The sequence below is a fragment of the Dasypus novemcinctus genome, chromosome 12, assembly GCF_030445035.2.
Source record: "Dasypus novemcinctus isolate mDasNov1 chromosome 12, mDasNov1.1.hap2, whole genome shotgun sequence".
NCBI classification, from domain to species: domain Eukaryota; kingdom Metazoa; phylum Chordata; class Mammalia; order Cingulata; family Dasypodidae; genus Dasypus; species Dasypus novemcinctus.
The window spans coordinates 77,831,550-77,855,378 of NC_080684.1; the positions used below are offsets into that span (position 1 = coordinate 77,831,550).

General features: G+C 40.9%; 1 protein-coding gene and 1 non-coding gene across 3 annotated transcripts in view; one reads left to right on the top strand and one right to left on the bottom strand.

Annotated features, from left to right (window-relative positions):
- The window catches only part of CRADD (CASP2 and RIPK1 domain containing adaptor with death domain), a 199,657-nt gene that overhangs the window by 165,009 nt on the left and 10,819 nt on the right, over positions 1-23,829 (top strand). The gene's annotated exons all lie outside the window — the stretch shown is intronic.
- LOC111760123 (U6 spliceosomal RNA) lies at positions 16,965-17,068 on the bottom strand. The gene has a single exon (XR_002793910.1). It is a non-coding gene; the product is annotated as a U6 spliceosomal RNA (small nuclear RNA).

The window sequence follows — 23,829 nt, forward strand, 5'->3', positions numbered from 1 at the left end:
GCTCTGGGCAGAGCCCATGCCTTCAAGAGCAGACTTGGGTCAGATTTCAGCCCTCACTTGCCCACTTGGCTGCTTTGTACACCTGCTCAACCATATGCAGTGGCCCTTCTTTCCAGTTCATTCTTCAAACAGCAGTTGGAACAATTTTCCTAAAATGTAAATTGGATCATGGCATACTTCTCTCCAATATGACCTCCCATCCCCAGTCTTCCGAGGCTTCTTGTTGTACTGGAAATCAAATCCAAGCTCTATCCTGTCGTCTACAGTCCTGCACTGTGCTGTGTCTGCTTTCATTATCAAATAGTCATTCATCACAAAGGAAATTTTGTTAAAAGCTAGCTCTGGGATAGATCATGGAATGTTAGCTCTTCAAGAAGGCTTAAAGACACTTCCAGTGCAGAGGACACAGTCTGAACGCCTAAGGGCTGTAGCCAGCCTGTAGACACATTTCGTTGGGCCCAGTGAAAAAAATTTGTGAAGTAGTCAACAATATTTCAAATCAAGAGATTTCACCTAAAATCAAGATTTGTGGCTTCTTCTCAAAGATCAGACGATGTGGCAATGCTGGGCCCACCATCTCTGAGGGTGAAACAAGCAACTAGTGCTAAGCAGCAGCTGCACCCTTAGATGGGGCCTGCCTGCTCCAGCCCTCCCTATTTCCTGTCACTGTCACTCCGTGTTTTATGCTCTCTTATATTCCATACCAGGCTTATTGGCAACCCCTAAGCTAGTTCAACCCCTTCATTTCAGAGGTGAGAAAGCTGAGGCTAGAAAAAGGTGGAATGTCCGTGTCTGGGTCATGTGCCGGATCATGAACCATCTCATGGCTTCTGACTCTTGGGTCCAAGTTTGCTCTCTTCTGAATCACAGCTATGTCTCAGTAGGAGATTAAAAGAAAACACACTGTATAACTTGACGGATTATTCTTTCTGCGTGACTGTTAGCCATTCTACCTGTTAGTTGTTCTGCTTATATGTGTGACCATAGGAAAATTAGAACGTGTGGTCTGGAGGGCCAGGATAGTGTTCTTTTGTCACTATCCTGCATGAGACTCTAGTCCAAATAAGAAAAGAAGTTAGGAAGATTGACAATGACAAGGAAAATAAAATCTAAGCAGCTTTTGACAGGAGTACTGCCTCTCTTGTGATGCTGCAAGAAGGTGGGGAGGCAGCTGCATTGCTACCTTTTCAGGGATGTGGGAACCAAGACAGACAGAGTTTTGAGACAGTGGCAGGAATAGGACTATAGAAAAATCTTTGGGCTCAGAGCCCTGTACCACACTGCCACTCCCTAAGAATTACTGTGGAAGGATCGATCACTGCAAAAAAGGAAATTTGCAATTTGCCTTGGTGAGCAATGGTTTTGACCAATCGAGAGGAACTGGGATGAAACACCGCTCCAAAACCTTGAGCCAGCTGGAAAAAGTCTCCCTGTAGTCTTTAGAGAAGGAAGCCACATCATGTCCTAGGTAAATTAGTTTTGACAACTACCAGAGTCTCCTGATACTACATCCTCTTTGTACCACAGTGAATCATGGCCATAAAGCTGAGAGACAGGATGGCTCCAAGTCATGAGTGACTCTAGACCTCGTCCGCCTGGCAGCTTCTTCTCCTGGCTCCTTCTTATAAGCTATAGAAAGACAAACTGTTTTTGAGGAGGAAGAAGTAGTGATGGGTCAGGTTCCCAGAGGGAAGCGATGGGAGGGAAGTAGGTGTTACAGGCATTCACCTTGTGGACTTTGTCCCTGTTGAATTATTCTCTTTTTTGTTTCCCTTTGGAGTCTAGAAATGTTTGATGATACCTAAATGTACTTCCTTTTTCTGTATTGAAGTATATCTCAGAACTTCTTTATATGTTAGCAGTCTCTTATGATTAAGCCAATGTAATTAGAATATTGTATCAGTAAGAGAAAAATTTCCACCTAGGCATAGATGTAGAAATCAAATTCTCTCTTTCCATCCTGAGTTATTGCTGAAATATGGAAATCAGATTTATGATTTCATGGATTTTCATCTCTTTGTCATAAGTAATGAACATGATGATTTATGGTACCAAAACATGCTCATTTAAGAATAAGCTTACATCGTTGATTTTATTTCTAGAATCCCAGGAACCTTTATCTGTCCTTCCCCTCCACCCTTTTTGGTGCAGTAATTCAAGTCATTTCCCCTTTACCCCTCACCTGAATGTTCATTCGTTACAATGCCTCTTTTGTTCAGGCATTTATTTTATTCATTTGAACTGTGAATCCTTTGCTTTTCTCATCTTTCTTTGTCTTTTTAAAGTGAGGTCTTTTTCCTTGCCTGTGGTTCATGCAGAAGTAGAGACAATGATTTTGTTGAGAGTGCAGGGAGTGCCTAGAAGTAGATAATAGAGGTGGGGTGTGGAGTGGTGAATAGTCAGAGGAGAAAGAAGTGGGGCTGTTGGAATGGGGAAGTCTAAGGAGACTGTGCTGTAAGGAGTTCCAGTAAGGCAAACCCATCTCTTCACAATCCTGGGAAATTAGCAAATAGCAGAGTCCACAGTCAAAGCAGCTTGAGAGCAACTGCTCTCTGCAGGAAAAATGCTGAGTTGCAGAGAACACTGTGATCCACACTGACAAAATAATGAAATAGATAGCATTTCCCCAGTGAAAGGAAATTTGCTTTTTACCATGTTCCAAAGCACTGAATCCAGTTTGGTGTGTGTTTGTATTTGTATTACCCTGCATTTATTTTTTTCCTGGGAGCTCTCATTTGCTGTCTGAATTTCGGTTCGGGCCGTATGGCAGCATCACTCTCACCGCCAGGTCACCGTTATGACACACGCTGGGTCTCATTTTCAGTGTCTCAGCATACTTTCAAATACTTCCAGTAATTGATTGTGCAAAACACAAAACTAAAAGCAGATGGGGCGTATGTAGATAAGCTGTTTTGGTTTTCATCCCTCTAATTTCCCAGGTTTGATAGCACTTCAATTTTCTAACCATAAAAGCTGCTTCTATGCCCTTTGGAACACACACACACAAATGCTGCCAGTAAGTAGGCCAAGAGAAAATTATATGAGGTTTTTCTTTCAGTAGTTGTTGTTTTGTTTTGTTGCCTTTCTTTTTAAAGAAGTGCCTTGCTGCCGGAGAAGGAAATTTTTTTAAAAAAATTTCCTTGAAGAGTGTAGTTGTCAGAGTTCACAGTGCTTATGGAACGATTGTGTTAACACTGAAGAGTACTTTAAAACGGCATATCATAGCTGAAACGAAAACCTGCTGGGAGGTATTCCTGAAATCACTTGCTCTGGGAAGCCACAGAATTCATTCACCAGACTTTCTGGTGATGGTCGAGATGTCGGCAAACCCTGCGCGGAGAGAGGATGGCTCTTTTCCCCACCGAATGTGATTGACTGGAGACTGGCAGAAGGTAAAAACTGCGAGGGGACAAACTGGGGGACGGCAAGGGGGACTGTGAGAGTGCAGCACAGGAAGCATCTCTTTGCACGCACTCTTCTTTTTGTTAATGAGATGTTTACAGTATCTTCTCAGGCAGGGAGGCATTAAAGGAGTGTATTTACAAGGGGCTTGTTTTAAATCCATCACGACGGTTGCTGTTTTGGGTTGTTGGTAGTGCTATTTGTTACAGTGCACCTGACCACAAAATGGTCCTGCCAAGAGCTGTTTCCCCCCAAGATCCTCAGGCTGTAAAATGAATTGAGGACAGGTTCTTCTCTGCAAGCCTTCTATTTCCACATCGGCTCCAGGCTTGGCCATGTAGTAGGAGTCTCTGTATCTATACAGTTTTGGGAGTTATATCTGAACCAGTGTGAAATGACTGCCCAGTTGTCTAACCACCTTCCCATATCCTAAGGTATCGACACTGGTCTAATCAGGTAGTGTGCTAATGCTGAGCGATACGGCAGGTAACAGAAAACCCCAAAGCCCTATCTCAAAGGAGCATATATCCCAGTGGGGAAAAATGAGTCATAAACAACTAGTATTTTAAAAAATGTATTTTCTCCATCTAATAAGAATGAAGATTTGAGATGACTGGGACCAGGTGAAATCACTTTAAATCAGGGGGCCACAAAAGGCTTCTTGGAGAGAATGACGTTTGGATCAGGACTGAAAGGATGAGAAGGAGCCAGCCATGGGAAAAGTCAGGGGAAGGACATTCCTGGTAGAGGGGGCAGCAGGAGCAGACGCTCTGACGTTTGAAAAACAGCGTGTTGGAGGAACAGAAAGGGTATTGTGGCTGGGCCATAGAGAGGGGCTTGGGGGGAGGGCCGGAATAGCATGAAGTAGGAAAGGTAGGATGAGCCAGTCGGTAGAGGGCCTGGGGCTGCAGAGGCCCTGTGTCAGTTGTCCATCTGACTAGTTATGTTCTTTCACTTTATTTTCTCTTTCTGCAAAGCTGATTCACATGTCCTACCCTTGGTACTACATTCAGAGACATTTTCAGAAATCTGAGAATTCGTATAACATTTTTTATTTGTCACAAAGCATAGGAGATTCAGTTACTCTGTGTTGTCTTTAAAAGTACCACATCAATTGCTATTGATGCAGACAGGTTAACTGACAAGTGTGGAATGAACATTACTGGGCTCCGAGTGGTTAAATATGTGTGGAGTTTGTGCCCGACAAGAGTCAGAATGTAGGCTATGCTTGTACCTAGTATCTAGTGGGTTTTATTTGCTCTCAGGTAAATATCTTACAGTTCTCTTCCTTAGAGTCTGTAGATGAAATGCCCCAAACTATAATATCTCACTCCTGAAATTGCTGCAAATATGGCACAGTTTATAGAAATTAAACCTGTGTGAATGAAGGAGAGCTCACGGGTACATGGTAGCCAGAGAAGAATTTTATTGTTAAGTCTAGCTCAAGACTCTTGCACATTCAAGGCCCTGCCATGGGAGGCTTTGGGTGGTAGCACAATGATGGAGTTGCCTTCGCTACTAACAACCACAAATGTCTTGGGAGCCCATTTTACGTAGCAGGTATGCATATTCCTGAAGTTCAAGTATTTTGTTTTTCTCTCTGGTGATACAGAATGTGACACCCAAGGACACTTCCCCAGTAATCCAGTAGATGAGAAAATATGCTTTATCTTTCTTTTCCTTGCCTAATCAGACCCTTTTCTATTGGTTATATAATAACTTCCAGATCAATAGACATCCTACCTTCCCTTGCCTTTGTTAACTACCTACCCTTTCCCCCTTTTAGATTATACTCAACAACTCAGAGTTAGAAGGAAGTTCTTAGAGGCAGAGGAACTAGGTTATAACATGATTGCCCGGGTTCAATTCAACAAGCAATAGAATGAACTAAACAGTTATGATATGAGAGGGAATAAAGCTCATTCAGATCCTGGCCCAGCTTTGAATCAACAAGCTCATAATCTAGAAGGGAGGATAGAATTGGTATGCAATTAAGAGCCAAAAGAGCAGTAAAATAACGTCCACTGATTTAGAACTTTATGGTTTTTAAAGGGCTTTCTCATCTACATGTGAAATATATATCAGTTATGGAAGGTAGGAAGGGCAGATGGGGGAACTGGGATTCAGAGAAGCAGGCCGCCAACTCCAGGGGCTCCATTCACATTGTATTCTGTGTTTGTGGCACTCCTTCCCCCAGCAAAATGGCAAAGCAAATGTGGTGGCCCTGGCTAAAGGAGGTCGTGTGGCTAGTTGGTCGTAGGATTTCTCGAGAAAGATTCTTTTTTTTTTTTTTTAAATTTCTCTCCCCTTCCCTCCTGCCCCCTAGTTGTCTGCTCTCTGTGTCCGCTTCTATTCTTGTCAGCGGCACGGGAACCTATGTCTCTTTTTGTTGCATCATCTTGCTGCGTCAGCTCTCCATGTGTGTGGTGCCATTCCTGGGCAGGCTGCACTTTCTTTTACGCTGGGCAGCTCTCCTCATGGGGGTGCACTCCTTGTGCATGGGTTCCCCTACTCAGGGGACATTCCTGCATGGCACAGCACTCCTTGCACACATTAGCACTGCACGTGGGCCAGCTCCACACGGGTCAAGGAGGCCCCGGGTTTGACCCGCGGACCTCCCATGTGGTAGGCAGATGCTCTATCCATTGAGCCAAGTCCGCTTCCTGAGAAAGATTCTTAACACCACCCATTGTGGTGCCTGGCCCATATCAGGGATGAGATACTATCACATTTTCATTCATCTCTTCGAGCAACCTCAGGCGGTATTTCATCCTGCTACTCAAGTCTATTTGTAGGAAACATGGAGATCTTTCTTTTGCATTTTCACAGGTTGGAAAATAATACCACATTCAGCAGAGACTTAGATGGGCAAGGAAAGAGTCATCTGGAAGAGCAGGGACTCTGGAGCTAGACAGACTTGGGTCGAAAACTAGACTCTGCCACTTTTTAGGCAGAGTGATTTTGGGCATGTCATCAACTTCTCCTAATAGTCATGACCCTTTATAAAAAGAAGATGGTAATACCTTTCTCATGGTGAGGGTTTGGAGAGTAAAAATTAAAAATGTTTCCTTTGTCTTCCTTTTCTTTATTTTAAAATGATATCAGAGAGAACTTAGGCCACCACTTTCTAAAACCACAAAGGGCTATGTTGTTAGGAACTATACCAGCTTAAAGCATTTGTCATGTAAGTCCTACAGTGAGAAGGAAATGATTTATTTTGATTCTTTCCTCTACTATCCACCCAGCATCTACAAAGGAAAATATAGGGGCTGGTTAAACCTAGAGTGAGGAATAATGGTAGCTGGCGATGAGGACCTCTTCTGTGCAGCCCCTTTTCATCTGCTTCCTGGTAGAAGAGAGAGCCACTGGCACCAAGGAAGGGAATCTGGATGTCAGCGCGTCTGTCTCTAACTTCTCATATCCTTCACTGTCATAGGCTCCACCCACAGAGGAGAGCATGTATATCAGGAACTCTCCCCCTACCTCCCATTTTCCTGTTGTGCTGTTTTTCCCATTAATAAAGGTACAGTTCCTTGTAAATGAAGGAAAGCGAAGCAAATACATCTCCTGAATTTAACAAGTATTTATAGAGCTCCATGCTTTACCTTCTGTTTCACCTATAAAGTGCTTGAATGGAAGGGCTAAACTGTTTTCAGGAAAATTGGAAAGCCAGGAACTTATTAATATGCTTGACACCTGAAACCAGAGATATTCTCTGTAACTGAGGTCCATTGTTGCACAGATTTTTAAAAAATTTTTTATTTGAAATATTTTTAATCTTATAGGACAGTTGCAAAAATAATATAGTCCCCATACGGAGAGCTCCAACATACCCCTATCCCCCTACATATGGAGATCCACCAAATTAAATATTTTGCTACATTTTCCTGCGCAGATTTTTAATTCAGATATTTCTCCTTCTCTAGCCAAAGCTGAAAGAACAGCCAATTTTGTGGAAAGATCTCTTTAATAAGAAACGAATAAACCTATCAGTGCTAAATAAAATAGACCACTGTGAAACTTGGGTTAAATTCCATAGGGAAGAATATGTGAGATTAACTGCATTATATAACAAAACCGCCTTTAATAGCTGGCAGTATTCTTTTTGTTGTTCCAAGGGAGAAACAGCCAAGGCTGAAGCCAAAGCACATGATATTATTTTAAAGTGCTGCAGGAATTTTTCCTCTGAGAGATGTCAGGAGTCAGAGTTTTACTTTGATTTATAGTTGTTTTAAATGTTTTACACTTTTTACATTTTCAAAGCTACACCCTCTGCTTCCAGCAGCCAGGGGGTGTGTTTCTGTTGCTTTGAAATATAATTTTCAAATGGGAAGTTTTAAATTTATGCAAAAAGGAGATTTTACAGTGCAGGGTGTTTGAGTGATTTTGCATAGATGAAAGTGACCAGTCTTGCAAAAGCAGGGCTGGAGCCTCTTTTCTCAGCCACTTGTGATGGCCCAACAGAGAAAGATTTTTAAGGGGCATCATATTCACTCAGCAAACACCACTGGACCTGATACCTTCCTGGATCTCGGCGACTGCAGGTATAGTCGGGTACAGTTTACAAGCAAGTGTTTAGATTGAATCATCTGAAACTGCCATTGTTTAGATCAGAAGTGGTAGAATATCAGCAATTTTTGGGTGGCTCAACCTAATGATTAAATAAAAACTATATACAGTGATAAAGACTGTGTTGGGGCCAGCATGCAATGCTATGGGAGAGTGGGAAGAAGCGGGCCTGATGCAGTGAAGTTGGGTTAGGACTAGAAGGGGACCGCACAGCTGAGTGTTTTTAAAATCAGCTTTACTGAGGAATACTTAACATACCAAAAATGCACATAATCTAGGTGTACAGTATGATAAGTTTCAACACACGAATACCCCCATAAAACCATCACCACAATCAAGATAATGAACATATCACCTCCAAAAGTTTCTGCAAGCCCCTTTGTAATTCCTTCTTTTCACCATCTGCTATCTGTCAGCATACATTAGTGTGATTTCCTAGAGTTTTAAAGAAATGGAATCCTACAGTGTGTGCTCTCATTTGTCTGACTTCTTTCACTCAACGTAATAATTGTTTTTAGATTCATCCATGTTGAAGTTCATTCTTTGTAGCAGTATTACACTGCATGGATACTCCATAGTTTGTTTTTCCGTTCCCCTGTTGAGGATCATTTGGGTTGTTGGCTATTACAATTAAAGCTGCTGTGAACATTTGTTTACAAGTCTTTGTTTGGATCTATGCTTTCTTTTCTCTTTGCCCAAGGAGTGGAATGGCTGGATTGTATGGTTTAAATTTTTAAGAGACTGTCACACTGTTTCCCAAAGCTGTCCCATTTTACATTCCCACCAAAAATATATGAGAGTTCTAGTTCCTCCATATCCTCACCAACGCTATATGTCAGTCTTCTTAATTTTAAGTATTCTAATAGGTGTATAGTGGTATCTTGTGGTTTTAATTACATTTCCATAATGACTAACGATGTTGGGACTATTTTCATGTGCTTTTATGCCAACCCAATATCTTCTTAAATAAAGTATCTGTTCAAGTTTTTGCCTGTTAAAATTTTTTAACTTTTTATTTTGAATAATTTCAAACTTATGGGACAATTGAAAAAATAATATAAAACCTAGGCAGCGAACTCCAATATATCCCCTACCCAGATACCTAGATTTTCCAACTTTTAATATTTTGCCACATCTGTGATAACATTTTGTCTTTTGATCTATCTACCTGCCTATCATCTATCATCTATTTGTCAATCTATTCTAAACATTTAAGAATAGGTTGCATACATCATACTCCTCGAACTCTTAATACTTCCCTGTATATTTCCAAAGAACAAGGATATTCACTTATGTAACTATATTAAATACAGTTTTTTAATTCAAGAAATTGAACATTGATATCAAGCTATAGTGCATATTGCAATTTTGTCAATTATACCAATAATGTCCTTTTTTTTTTACATTTTCTCAATTATTAGATCCAGTCCAAGATTATGTATTGTATTTGTCATTGTCTCTTTAATTTTCTCTTTTTAAATTGTGAAAACATATATAAAACATAAAATTTGCTCTCTCAGCTACTCCCAAGCATACAATTCAGTGGGATTAAAGACATTCCCAATGTTGTGCTACCCTTACTACCTCCCATTATCAAAACTTTTCCATCACCCCAAACAGAAAGCCTATACCCATTATGAATTAATTCTCCATTCCCCCTGCTCCCAGACCCCTAGCTCTTCATAACCTGTAACCTACTTTCTATCTCTATGAATTTCCATTTACTAGGTATTTCATTTAAATGTAATCATAAAGTATCTGTCGTTTTGTGTCTGACTTATTTCACTCAACACAGTGTCTTCAAGTTTAATCCATGTTGTAACATTTATCAGAACTTCATTCCTTTTTTCAGCTGAATAATAATCCATTGTATGTATATACCATACTTTGGTATATACCGTTCATCAGTTGATGGACATTTGGGTTGCTTCCACTCTTTGGCAATTGTGAATAATGTTGCTATGAACTTTGGTGTATAACTATCAGTTCTGGCCCTACTTTCAATTCTTTCATCTTAGCCCATTTTTTAAAAATGTGTTACATTATTATTGAATTTTGAGAATTTTGTGTATTCTGGATATAAGGTCTTTATAAGATACATGATTTTAAAATGTTTTCTCCCAGTCTGTGGCTTGTCTTTTCATTTTCTTTAAAGTGTTCTTTGATGTGTAGATGTTTTAAAATTTGATGACATATAATTTATCTTTAAAATAAATTTGTTCTTTTATGGATCATGCTTTTATTGTCATTTCTAGGAAATTGTTGCTTTAGCTAAGCCCACAAATGTTTTTGCCTGTTTTCTTCTAGAAGTTTTATAGTTTTGCATTTTACGTTTATGTCTGAGATCCATTTTGTGTTAATTTTTGCATATGGAATGGATTAGCTTTTTTTTTTTTTTTTTTTTGGTATACAGACAGCCAATTGTTCTTGCATCATTCATTGAAAAGACTGTCTTTTCTCCACTGAATTGCCTTTGCATCTTTGTCAAAAATTTGTTGTCAATATAAATGGGAGTCTATTTTTGGGCTTTGGTCTATTCCATTCATTTTTTTGGTCTAAAAGCACACTGTCTTGATTCTTGTAGCTTTATGATAAATCTTGAGATCAGGTAGTGATTTGTTCTTTTTTTCAAAATTACTTTGGCTATTCTAGTTACTTCACATTCCCTTATATATTTCAGAGTCATTTATCTTTAGAATCATTTAAATGGTCAGTTTCTATTAAAATATGCTGGTGTTTTGATTGGAAGTGATTTTGATAATAGTGTTGAGACTTCTGATTCATGAAAACATGTTATTTTTTCCATTTACTTAGGTCATCTTTAATTTTTCTCAGTAATGTTTTATAGTTTTCAGGATATAGCTCTTGCATATATATTTTTAATATGCCCTACATATTTTGTATTTTTATATTATTGTACATAGTCTTTTTTTGTTTCAACTTTCAATTATTTGTTGCTTGTCTATAGTTTTATTTATTTATTTAAAGATGTATTTATTTTTATTTATTTCCCTCCCCTTCCTGGGTTGTCTGCTCTTTGTGTCCATTTGCTGTGAGTTCTTCTGTGTTTGCTTACATTCTTTGTCAGCAGCACCGGCAATCTGTGTCTCTTTTTGTTGTGGTCATCTCGCTGCATCAGCTCTGCTGTGTGTGCAGCACCACTCCTGGGCAGGCTGCACTTTTTTCATGCAGGGTGGCTCTCCTTGAGGGGCACACTCCTTGCGCGTGGGGCTTCCCTATGCAGGGGATACCCCTGCGTGGCACAGCACTTCTTGCGTGCACTAGCACTGTGCATGGGCCAGCTCACCACCCAGGTCAGAAGGCCCTGGGTTTGAACCCTGGACCTCCTATGTGGTAGGTGGACACTCTATTAGTTCAGCCAAATCCGCTTCCCTAATTTTTGTATATTTAAACTTATATCCTGTCACCCTACTAGACTCATTAATTCTAGGGGCCATTTTATAGATTTCTTGGGATTTTCTACATAGATGACCATATCATCTGCAGATAAAGACAGCTTTACCCCTTCCTTTCCAATCTGCATACATTTAATTGCTTGCTTTATTGCATTGTATAAGAAATCTAGTACAAGTAAGTCCTTGCTTTGTCCTCATTACCTTCATGTTTCCCTTCAAATCCTTGAATAGAGGATTGTCTTATCTAACAGCTGGTAGACAAGATGTCTTGTCTAACAGCTGAGGACATCAGCTGTTCTGATGTCCTTGTTCACTAATTCCATAATCTTTTGTGATCCGGGTCCATTTCTGATGATTGAATTTTCTCCTAATTATGGGTCACATTTTTTCTATTTCTTCATTTATCAAGTGATTTTTTTGCTAGATTTTGAACACTGTGGATGTTAAATTGTTGCATGTCTGGAATTCCTGTCTTTCATTAAAAAGTATTGAATTTTCTTTTGGCACTTAAGTCACATGGGAATATGTTTGATTTTGATTCTTCCAGGGCTTGGTGATAGACTTTGTTTGAGCAGCCTAGTGTAGTTCTTTTTTTCTTACTATTCTTTTTTTTTTTTTTAACCTAGTACTGTGTCCAGGCCTACAGTTAAGGCCTGGCCCCTCTGAGGTGTCTTCTGTGTGCTTCAGGTATTCACTGAGGTCTCTCCACTCTGGCTGGTTGGAGCTTGAGTGTCTTCCTGCCCTTTATGAACTTTGAGAATTATTCTGCTTCCAGGTCTCTGGTAATTCTTTGTCTAGTTGTAAGCATCATCTGACTCAAGAAGATTCTCAGGGAGATTTCTGGATCTTTCTCTGTGTAAGTACTTCCTTTCCAGTGCTGGGTCCTTGGTAAATTCCAGGTGTCTCAGCCTACTCAAACTTTGATCTCTGTCTCCTCAATCAATGAGACTGCCATGCTCTCCTTGGGTCACCCCCTTCTGTACCACAGTCTAGAAAATGCCTTCAGCAGTAAGCTGGGTTATCATAGTTTCTCTTCTTTCAGAGATTGCAGTGCTCTGTTGTCTGATGTACAGCATTTGAAACAGCTGTTTCATATATTTTGTCCAGGTTTCCTCTATTTTGTCCAGTTGTGTATGGTGGGAGGACAAGTCTAGTACCAGTTGCCCCATTATGGTTGGAAGCAGATGTCGCAAATCATTTTTAAAACAAGGATCTGGAAAAAATAATAATAATAAGGATCTGGAAGCCCAGAGAGGGTAGGTGGCTTGCCCAAGGTCACACATGGAATGCTGCAGGGTGGGACTAAGTCGCATGCTCAGTCCTCAGATAGAAGAAGAACCCTTACTTAGTTATCCAGGACCATAGTAATGTAGACCTTCGTAAACTAAAATTACTAAGTGGTATGGATTGCAGACTCAGAATGATAATGCACATCTTGCACCAGTGCCCAGGAAGTGTTATAGCTTCTGCTTTCAGCAGGAAGGCCCTGTGCCTGCTTGCAGAATTGCTATTCATATCATTACTTGGGTTTGCAAGTTGCAGAGAAATCTTTGAAGGAGTTTGTAGTTGATGTAAAAGACTGTTTCTTTGTTATCTGAGATGACATTTAGACCTTCAGGAGCCCAATTGGCCTTTGGGAATCTCATGGGTTTTATATCGTATGAGCCCTGTGTTTACCAGGCCTTGCTGCTTGTGTCACACAATGCTCAATACATGAGCTACTAACACTGAGGACCCCTGCTCAGCAAAAGCCTCATCACTTTGTCCAGATGCCAGACTTCAGTTGCCTTGCAGCTTTTAAATCACCTATTAGCAGATTATTTATTGAACTGCCCTACTGAGTTCTAATCAACACGAGCTTGATGCCTGTTTTCACAAGGCTGTATAGATTTACTCAATGTATATAATGAATAACAACCAGAATCAACATGGCATACTTGAAGCATATGAAAGGGATACTGGAAAGAAGAATTCACCTGATTTTCAGGCTTGTGAAAGCCTGAAACCAAATTTATGTCACCTGTGATTTTGCCAAGGCACAAATAGCTGCTTTATTCTGCCCCTCCTGGGAACTTAATAGTCATCTGTGAGGTCTGAGTCCCAGATATACCACACTGAAACTCTAGAAAAAGTCTTGAGATCAGGTAGCGTAATTCTTCCAACTCTTTTCTTTTCAGCACCTCCCTCCCCAAAGCTAAGCAACCTTCTTTTTTTTTGGAGAGAGGGGTACCTCCCTTTGAACACAGGATTATCTTCAGGCACAGCTGACTCTCAGCTGCCAAACCTTCAGCCCCTCTCCTGTGGACTGCCATAAAGGGGACAAGCCAGGATAACGAGAGTAAACCCAGGGTGGGTAGGCTGTAGGCCTGGGGCCAAAGCAGTCTCTTGTCCTGTAAGGTCCTGGGGTAAGAAGATAAACAAGACCCTGCTCCTGTCACTGGAATTCAAGATCTACCCAAGAGGTAGATACATATGTCAGTAACTCGTTAAAAGTGAACAGCAGCTAATACTATCTTAGAATATAGGAAAGTATGACAAAGAATGGGCTTTGGGGATAGCCGCATTTGGGGGCCACAGGAAGTTGGATGTAGTTAAGAATTTGGAACAGTTGAGATGAGCCTTGTAGAATTGCTAGGCCCTCGGGCAGAAGTGGGGAGCAAATTGAGGGTGGTGAAAAAAGTAGTCCGTGTGACCAGAGAACAGGGAGCTTTGTCTCTGTAATGTAAACAAAGCTGCTCCTCCTGGGTCTTGGTTGGCGGCCCCTTACAAACCGCATGCCTATCTGTCCTGATGAATCAGCCCCCCATTTCAGAGGCTCTTGTGGATGTGTGTGACCCCACACCCCAGACCTCACCCTGCACCCTGCAGTGTTACCATAACTCCCGCTGGAACCTCCGCAGATATGCTTCTAATGAAAAGCGTCATAGGCTGGTCAAAGAATGCAATGTAAATAACTGGGGCTGTGTGGGTTTCATTGTGAGCTCTTCAGATCGAGGACTGTGTGCATGTGACACAGCCCTTGGCAGAGAAGGACACACACTGTTCACCTGAAAAAAGCTTTCAAGGGCCTGTGCCCATGGGAGGAAGACATTCAAACAAACATAACTTTTCTATTTGAACAGCTGGCATTTTGAGACCAATACAGCATTTAAAACATTTTCCATCCTGACTCCCAAGTTGATTGAAAACCCACCTGTGCAAAATGGTGTCATTTGATGCCAAAGGATATAAGGAAAAAATGAAATGTTCTAAGTCTACCCTTATTTCCTGTGATTTCATCATTTTCTACACTTCTCCTAGAGAGGGAAAGCGAGTTAAGACAGTTATCTCAGCAGCTTTTCATCCTGGGGAAAGACTGCAGATACTTGGTGGGTTTTGTCATCATTATCTAGAAGGGTTGAGCCTTTTTGCTGCACTCACTTCCTTCCTCCAGGCAGCTCAAGGCTCATCCACCACAGTGTATACTCTACAGGATTTTCTCATTACCTGGGGAAGAAGGCACAAACTCGCATCAGGCTGGGAGATCCTAGATCTGGGCGAGCAGCCTGGCAGGCAGCTGGGCTTTCGTGGACACTGGGGGAGAGGGTAGATGTTGGGGAGGTAACCAGCCTGAGGGTGACTGGTGAGCTGACAAGCGAGGCCACAAATCTGGAATTTTGTGAAACCTCCCAATTTTCAACTGTCGTCTCAGTAGTCTTTGAACGGTGCAGGCCAAATGAAATATATCTGCAGGCCAAATTCAGTCCATCAGCTACCAGTGTGCAGCCTCTGATGGATGGGCTCTTTTATTTGTTTTCAGGTTCAGCTCTTTCATCACCCCTCTAAAGGATTTATTTGAACCGTTGTCTTTTGAGAACTCACAGTGAGCCAGGAAGTGCTCAGTGCCCAAGAATCTATGGGGATGAGACCCTCTCTGTTACCAGATTTTGTCTAGGCTCTTAACTATGCTGCAGGAATGAATTTCAAGAACACATCGGGTGAGTTAGGCCAGTAATTTATTCAGGTAGGGAGGGACGAGAAATGGGAGAAAATAACAGATCATGGGTCCTAGGTGAGGAGGAAGGGGCTGAAAAGTGATAAAGCGGGCTGATTTACAGACTACAGTTCCCCAATATAGATTATAAATTCCCAGGTTTTACTTGCGTGGCCATCATGGCAGACGAAAAACAGCGAGAGCAGGATGCAGAGGGCAGGAACAGGCACTGGGACATGGTGAAGGCAACAGCAGGGTTCCAAAGGCGAGAGAGTAAGTTCAGGCCTTGCACCTGCTTTTGGAACCATTAATTATTCCACCCCTTTGCTAATGACAGGGGAGGAGTTCCAGCCGTTTGCTGTTTTGATTGATTATCCCACCCATCAGTCTGCCCCTCCCCACCTCGTGAGGGCCCAGTGATAAAGTCCTTGGGGAAATATGCAGGGCTTCTCCTAGCTTCTGGAGGAAATCTTATTCTAGATGGCTGGATGTTGGTGGGGGGTAGTCTTCCAGCAGCCATTTTGGGGTTATTGATGCCCACGTGGACTTGTTGCCAGGTTCCAGATCCATCTATTGATTCCCTGTCTTACTAGCCAGCTTCATGTCTGCACTGGGCTCCATTGTGGGGCTCAGGGGTGGCCTGGAGGTGCATTCCCGGCCACCTCCTCCTCTCTCTGAATCTGCCCTTTCCAGGTATCCTCACTGTCACAGCCTCATTTCAGGCCCTCAAAGGAGGGTAGGATTTGATTATGCTTGGAGAGGTCCTGGGAGGCAGCTTGGAGGAGTGGACAATTGAGTTAATTATTGAATGTAGAGTAGAAATTAGCCAACTGAATGTACCCTAGAACATACTTTGCCAGACCTCTAGCTGCTACCCATTAATGGAAAATGAAATCAATTTAGTAGGTTCCCAAACAGGATTTAAAAAATAACAAAAGGGAACAGCATGTAGTTATGGCAAATATTTTTTGTTTAGTTAAACTTCTTTCATTTTCACACACACATACACAAACACTATATGTATTATTTTTTAAAAGAAATCTCAGGTTAGAACAGAATACGGAAAAACGTAATATTTTAATTTTTAAAAATGGTAACAGGTGGTGGACATCCATCACATGGGAGGTCCGTGGTTCAAACCCCGAGCCTCCTTCACCCATGTGGAGCTGGCCCATGTGCAGTGCTGATGCGCGCAAGGAGTGCTGCGCCACACAGGGGTATCCCCCGCATGAGCCCCATGCTCAAGAAGTGCGCCCCGTAAAGAGAGTCACCCAGCATGAAAGAAAGTGCAGCCTGCCCAGGAATGGTGCCACACACATGGAGAGCTGACACAACAAGATGACACAACAAAAAGAAACACAGATTCCCATGCGGCTGACAACAACAGAAGCAGACAAAGAAAGAAGACGCAGCAAACAGACACAGAGAACAGACAACCGGGGTGGGGGAGAAGGGGAAGGGGAGAGAAATAAATAAATAAATAAATCTTAAAAAAAAAATGTTAACAAGGCTACAAGATTAAATGACAATCTTATGTTATTACTGAGATCTGTAAATTGTTGCACTTTAATTAGAGAAATTGTGGATTTTCAGAAAACTTGTACGAAAATATGGAACACTTCACAAATTTGCGCATCATCCTTGTACAGGGGCCATGCTAATCTTCTCTGTATTATTTCAACTTTAGTTGATCTGCCGCCCGAAGCAAGCACTCTCCGTAGGTTTTTAAACTAAACTCTTGAAAGATATTCTTTGGGAGCTGCTTGTGCCAGACGTTGTGCTAGGTCCTAGCTAGTAAGACAGACACAGTTCCTATCTTCCTAGAGCCCATAGTTTGGCATAGTGCTGTGTGCCAGATGCTCTCACACTGTGTTAATATGTGCTTGCTAGATATTAATTAAGGTCTGTGAGCAGCCCTGGATTAAGGCTTCACCTACATCTCTGTGCAATCAGGTCATTGATTTGAAAGTTGTGTGACTAATGTGGATTCTGTGAGAATTTCATCTCCCTTGTTCTTGATTTAAAACTTAGTTAATGAAACTAAAGTTATTCTAACTTTTTGTGCTAGGATCATATTAGATTTGTAATCAATTAAAACATCGGAACCTTTTCTCCTGACCTGCATGTAAGCCAGGTTAAAACATTCTATATTTTTAGGATTTACTTTTTAAACTTGATGACATAATGTCATGTTGATCCCTAAAATAAATTAAATCTTGTTAGTGTCAGTCTACCATTCTAGCAAAATTATTTTGATGATTGGTTCTGACAATCACCGTATTCACCTCCCCTTCCAGCTTTGGGAAAGCAGCAAAGTAAAAAGCCTGTCTTCTTGGAAGCGGACTTGGCCCAGTGGTTAGGGCGTCCGTCTACCACATGGGAGGTCCGCGGTTCAAACCCCGGGCCTCCTGGACCCGTGTGGAGCTGGCCCATGCGCAGGGCTGATGCGCGCAAGGAGTGCCCTGCCACGCAGGGGTGTCCCCCGTGTAGGGGAGCCCCACGCGCAAGGAGTGCACCCCATAAGGAGAGCCGCCCAGCACGAAAGAAAGTGCAGCCTGCCCAGGAATGGCGTCGCCCACACGGAGAGCTGACACAACAAGATGACGCAGCATAAAGAAACACAAATTCCCGTGCAGCTGACAACAACAGGAGCAGACGACGAAGAAGATGCAGCAAATAGACACAGAGAACAGACAACTGGGGGGGGTGGCGGGGGAGGAGGGGAGAGAAACAAATAAATCTTAAAAAAAAAAAAAAGCCCGTCTTCTGTCTCCCACTGCACTGCTGCTTGGAAGACTGGAAGTTTCATTTTGAAGATGATTGTTGTGTCATAGCTCTGAAGGATTTTGCTTGACAAATTGACAATTGACGTGACCATCCTCCTTTTTTATTTCTTTTTTATTTATTTGGAGATATTTTTTATCTCCAAGCCACTCAGCCCAGCTGAACGCCATCAAAGGGATGTGATTCTGATGCCGGGAGTCACTGCCTTCTAAGCACTCGTTACCGATGAGCTTTGTCTTTTTCAAGGCAGGTTTAGGATTAATAAGGAAAATTTAAATCTGTCAGAGTTATTTTATCATGTATAATATGCAATTGAAGGTTCTTAAACTCTCCTGCTCGGGAACCAGCAGCAAAGACAAAAATATCAAGGGGCCATAGAACCAGCATGTTTTTAGTTGGGGCATCAGTTTAAATATTTATGTATTTGACCTTGAAGACTAACGAAAATTTTGGATAATAATCGTCTGTGGGAAATAGTTTGATTAAGCTGTTGAAAAGAGGAAAAATTCAAAACAATCTTTCTCAAAATTGTTTTGGTACAAAATGAATGCAAAGAAGATGAGGAGTTGGGAGCAGCCCCCTTGCCTAGACCCCTCAGATCATGGCAATGCTCTCAGGGGCACAGTTGAGGTGGGAGGAGGAGCTTCTGGAGGACTTGCAGCTGGGCCAAGAGTTTTAAGGCAGTTTTCAAGCTTCATAATGGAATATTTCTCTTTCATGACTATTCTCTCTCATAATAACTTTACTGTGTTTATAAAAAATATGCATTCTCATTATAAAGAATCCAAGCAATGCAGAAAAGTGAAAAAAAAAAAAGGCAAGTAGTGTCCCTCTAAAATAAGCCTATTAACTTTAAATGAAAATCCTGTTGGACATCTCTCTAAGCATATTTGCAGATGGAAGAATGGATGGATGGACAGACAGGAAAATAGCTAAAAATGCTTTCATACAAGGGAGATATGTGCTGATTTTGATATTTAAAAGCCATTATATTTAATCGTAGTTGAATAATTGAAGAAAATGAAACTCAGTGAAAGTTAAGGAATTACTGAGCTTTAAATAAATGTTTTTTTCACAGTAAGAAATGTTATTTTTTTTCCTCCTCAAGTTTTAAGAAAAGCGTTTATGAAGAACTTGACTTTTTTCCTCCAATTATAAATTTCTCAGATGGGCAGTATTGCTCCTCACCCTGTTCTTTCTGGGACCTCAGAAAAATGTACTCAATCCCTTCAAGTGGAGTGGGACCTTGAGATTGGCTGTAGCTACAGAACGCGAGCAGAAGTACCCAGAGTCACAATATGGATGGGTGCATTTAATTGCCAGAATGCCAGTCTCCTGCCCTTTCTCCTCTCACCTTGGCGAGCATGGATGCTGGTGAGCATGTGGAGGTGCGTATAATCAAGGCTGCGTAGAAGGCAGAGCCAGCTCACGGAGGGCGGCTGCCCTAGAGGGTCCTTGGGGCCTGCAGCAGCTTGAGTGTGAGCAGAAGTGAACTCTTGTTCTGTTAGGTTCCTGGGTTTGTTTTGTTTTGTTTTTTTCTTTTCTTTATTTTTTGAGGTACCAGGGGTCTTGAATCGAACCCAGGACCTTGTATGTGGGAAACCAGTGCTCAACTTTCCCAACTTTCCCAGTGCTCAACAATTGAACCACATCAGCTCCCATGGTCACTGAGTTTTAAGGCTTGTTTCTAAACATAGATAATCTAGCCTATCCTAACTGGTGCCTTTCCCTTTTAGAGAGTATTGGCTTTTTCCCTGCCATGAGAGATGAGATCATAGGCACACTCCTTCCTTTCTCCCCTTCTAGAGTTTGGTTTGTTATGTTGTTATTTTCACTCAGTTAAGGTATATAATATTTCCATTCTATTCTATAATCTAGCCTTGATTTGGATTAGTTATATTACTGTTTTTATATAGTCAAATTAAATAGCATCATGTTCCACTCAGTTGTTCAGAATTTGTTTTATATTTAAGTGAGTTCATCATCTAGTACTGATTTTTTTTTGGTGGCTTTCCTGTCATCTATATCAAAGGGCAAATCTAGGGGCACAGGGGAGATTATAATTTGCATTGTTTAAAACTGCTGGTGCATGGTGATATGAAAAGTAGACCAACTTGGTGATGGTATTATTTTTAAATTTTCCACAATGTATCCTTTATTGCCTTCAACTCAGGCAAACCGTTTTCATCTACTCTCCTAGATAGGCCACTGCTGATTATTTTATTCACCACACTGACTAGATTTTCAGGATTTTAAAAGGAGGGCTCATGAGTAGGAAGTTTCTGAGTTGTTCCATGTTGATATTTATTGATTGCCTTTTTACATTTGAATATCATTTTGACTAGGAATAGTTTTCATAGACTACAGTGTAATTCCCAAATAATTTTGGAGGATTGTGTCATTATCTTTTGCATTTAAATTTGCAGTTGAAAAATTTGATTGACATTCCCACCTTGTAGGCAACTTGTGTTTTTTGCTTGAGGCATGATTTCTTTGAACAGGAAATTACTAATTTAACTAAGATATGTCTTATGGTTGATTATTTTGTATCTACTTTTCCTAAAACACAGTCCACTTTTTTAATTTAGAGATTCTGTTGCTTATGAATTTTAGGAATATTTTCTTGTATTAGGTCTTTGCATACTTTGAGCTAGATTTTCTACTTCAAGGATTCCCATTAACCTTTTAATAGGTCATATATTTCTTTCCCCCATACCTATCATTTCTCTTTAATTGCTTTGGCTTCTGTCTTTTATCTCTGATTACCTCAAATCTTACCTGAATATAAGTAATTTTATTTTGAATCATGTTAATTATATTCCTTGGTGTTTCTAATTTATTTATTAGTTTTGTTGTGATGCTATTTTAGTTCTCAATTTATTATCTTAGCAAGGCAAACTTTTTTTTAAAGATTGATTTATTTATTTCCCCCACCCCCACCCCTCCTTTGTGTGCACTCATTGTCTGTTCTCTGTGCCCGTTCACTGTGTGCTCTGTGTCTGCTCATCTTCTTTTAGAAGGCACCAGGAACCAAAACTGGGACCTCCCATGTGGGAGGGAGGTGCCCAATTGCTTGAGCCACATCCACTCCCCTGCTCATTGTGTCTCCTCATTGCGTCAGCTTGCTGTACCAGCACTTCACGCCAGTTCACTGTCTTGCTCATCTTCTTTAGGAGGCATCAGGAACCAAACCTGGGACCTCTTATGTGGGAAGTGGGTGACCAACTGCTTGAGCTATATCCACTCCCCCAGCAAACTTCTTTTTTTGTCTCATTTTGGTATTTGATCATCTTATTATTAAGTCCTTGTTTTCCTACTATGTATTCATGTTCCTACTATGTTCTTAATTTTTTCTATGACAAAAAATACTTTTTCTTATTCCTTGGGGATTGTAGATTTTTGTTTTTGTCCGTTTTTTTCCCAAATAATATCCCTTTTAAAAACCAGTGTTACTATAGTATGTTTGCTCTTTTGCCAGGCCACGCCATTCCATCCTTATTCATGTTTAGGCAGCTGTGTCCAGCCTTTGTTTTGTTCTGATACACTGGGGTGATTTCTCCTTGACACCCTGTTTGTTGACACTTGAGAACTGGATCTTTTCTATTCTGTCTACATTTCTTTAGGTTAAGGTCACTTGCAGTTAGAGGGTCAGGGCAGTGGAGTGAGCTCAGCTGAGTTGTCTGTATGCACATGTCACACCTGTGCTCTGCAGAGTCTCCGGAAACCATGTGAACTGTATTTCCTCTGCTATCAGGGACAGTCATAGGGACAGTCACATTGCTGGTTACTGTTTTCCCTCCAGCTAGCTGTTACCATCCCCTCTCTCCTGAAGTCAGAAGAGAAAAAAAAAATGTTGGGAAAACCCATCTTATTTGTTCCTTTCCAGATTTGGGAATATTAGAGAGAATCTCTTAGAGTTGACATTGTTGAATAGTTGATATACCTTCTGGGAGGTAGGAATTGGAGGATGTTCTGCTATCACTTTTGTTTGATGTCTCTTTCTTTATTTAATTTGTTCATTTCCTTAGGTGCTAGGACATGGACACTCTGGGCTCAGGCCTCATTCTGCCTCGTTTACCTGGAAGCCATCTTGGGGAGTCTGTTGGTCTGTCTTTCCAAATTAAAATTAAACCTGGATGTGGGAGGGGAGAGCTCACTGTGGCCCAGTTCAGTGTAGAAAATGGACAGCAGCCTACCTCTAACCTCGGCCCTATTTTCCTGTTATGGGGTCAACTGATTTTTTTTTTCTATTCACTCCCAGATCACATAATGTAATTTCTTTGTTTTTTAAAAGCTAAGTCAACCATAAGTAAGAGCACTTGGTAGCACCATAGCTATGGCAAAGGGAGCAGAGCTGAATGGAGATATGTTGTAATTTTAATGATTTAATCCTTTGACTTCATTCCTTTATCCAGTATAAATTTTTGAGTGCCTGCTATGTAGTAGGCACTATTTTGAGTGCCTGGGGTACCTCATAAAACAAAACCAACAAAGCTCCCCTGCCTGTAAGGAGTGTATAGTCTAGCAGGGATGAGTATGTGGGGTGGGGCCAGACAGCAACAATAAATACAACACATATATAAATTATAGAAAATATTAGAAGGCGATGTGTAAGTAAGGGGGGAATCATAAGGAGGAATGAAGTTGTGATTGTGAATAGTGTGGTCAGATTGGGCTGCAATGAGAAGGTCACATTTGAGGGAGAAAGTTAGTGGAAGAGTGTTTCAGGGTGAGAGAGCAGCTAGAGCCAAGCCCTAAGGTTTGAGGATAGCATATTCAAGGAGCAGGATGAACAGCAAATTGATTCATCCATTCAAGGGTGCAAGAAAAATGAATGGCTCATTCATTGCATTTGAACTGTCAAATGAACTTTTAAAGTTTTAATATTTTTTTGAAAAAACTTACTGTACCAAGTATTTATTTTACCTTTTTTGCTATGGAGGGATACGTTTCCAGGTGTGGTCTTTGCAAAGCAGAAACAAATAAGCAAAAGCCATTACTAAAAACCCAAAAGGCTTGGTTCTCTCTTAGAAGACATGTAAAGTGGTATAATGATAAGTGAATAATTGTTGATTTAATGAGAAATTTAAAAAGTAAGATCTGCCTGCAGAAAGTAATAAAATTGCTTTTTAAAAAAGATAGTTTAACATGATATATCTAAATGAGATCTTGAAAATCATCTGATTTACCTTTTACAAATGAGAAAACAGTCTGAGAAAGCTAAGTGACTTAACCCAAGTTATATGGCTAGCTGGTGGCAGATTCAAATTTAGGTAGTAACCAGGTCTGTTTAATTGTTAGCCCAGAGTTGTGCCCACCCAGCTGCACACCCTTTTAATTCAGTGAGAATTCGATTACTGCAAACAGTTTTGTTGTTGACCTTCCACAGGCTTGAGTGTTAAATCACATTTTCCAATACAATAGATATCATTTACTTGTATTTTGCAGCATGGCCTTGTTATTTGAAGTAGGCTGTCACTTCATCATCCTGGAAATTGGTTTCAAAAAGACCAGTTTATTTCTCCACCTCTCTGTGAGGACCGATTGTTGTCTGTGATTATCTGTCCAGAACATAAGAGTCTGATTATTTTTTCTTCTCAAGGTGCTTTTCTTTCTTTTCTAGGTAGCCAACCCCCTCAGCCCGAAGGATGTCTATAGAGCCACTGCACTAAGGGACAAGGGGAG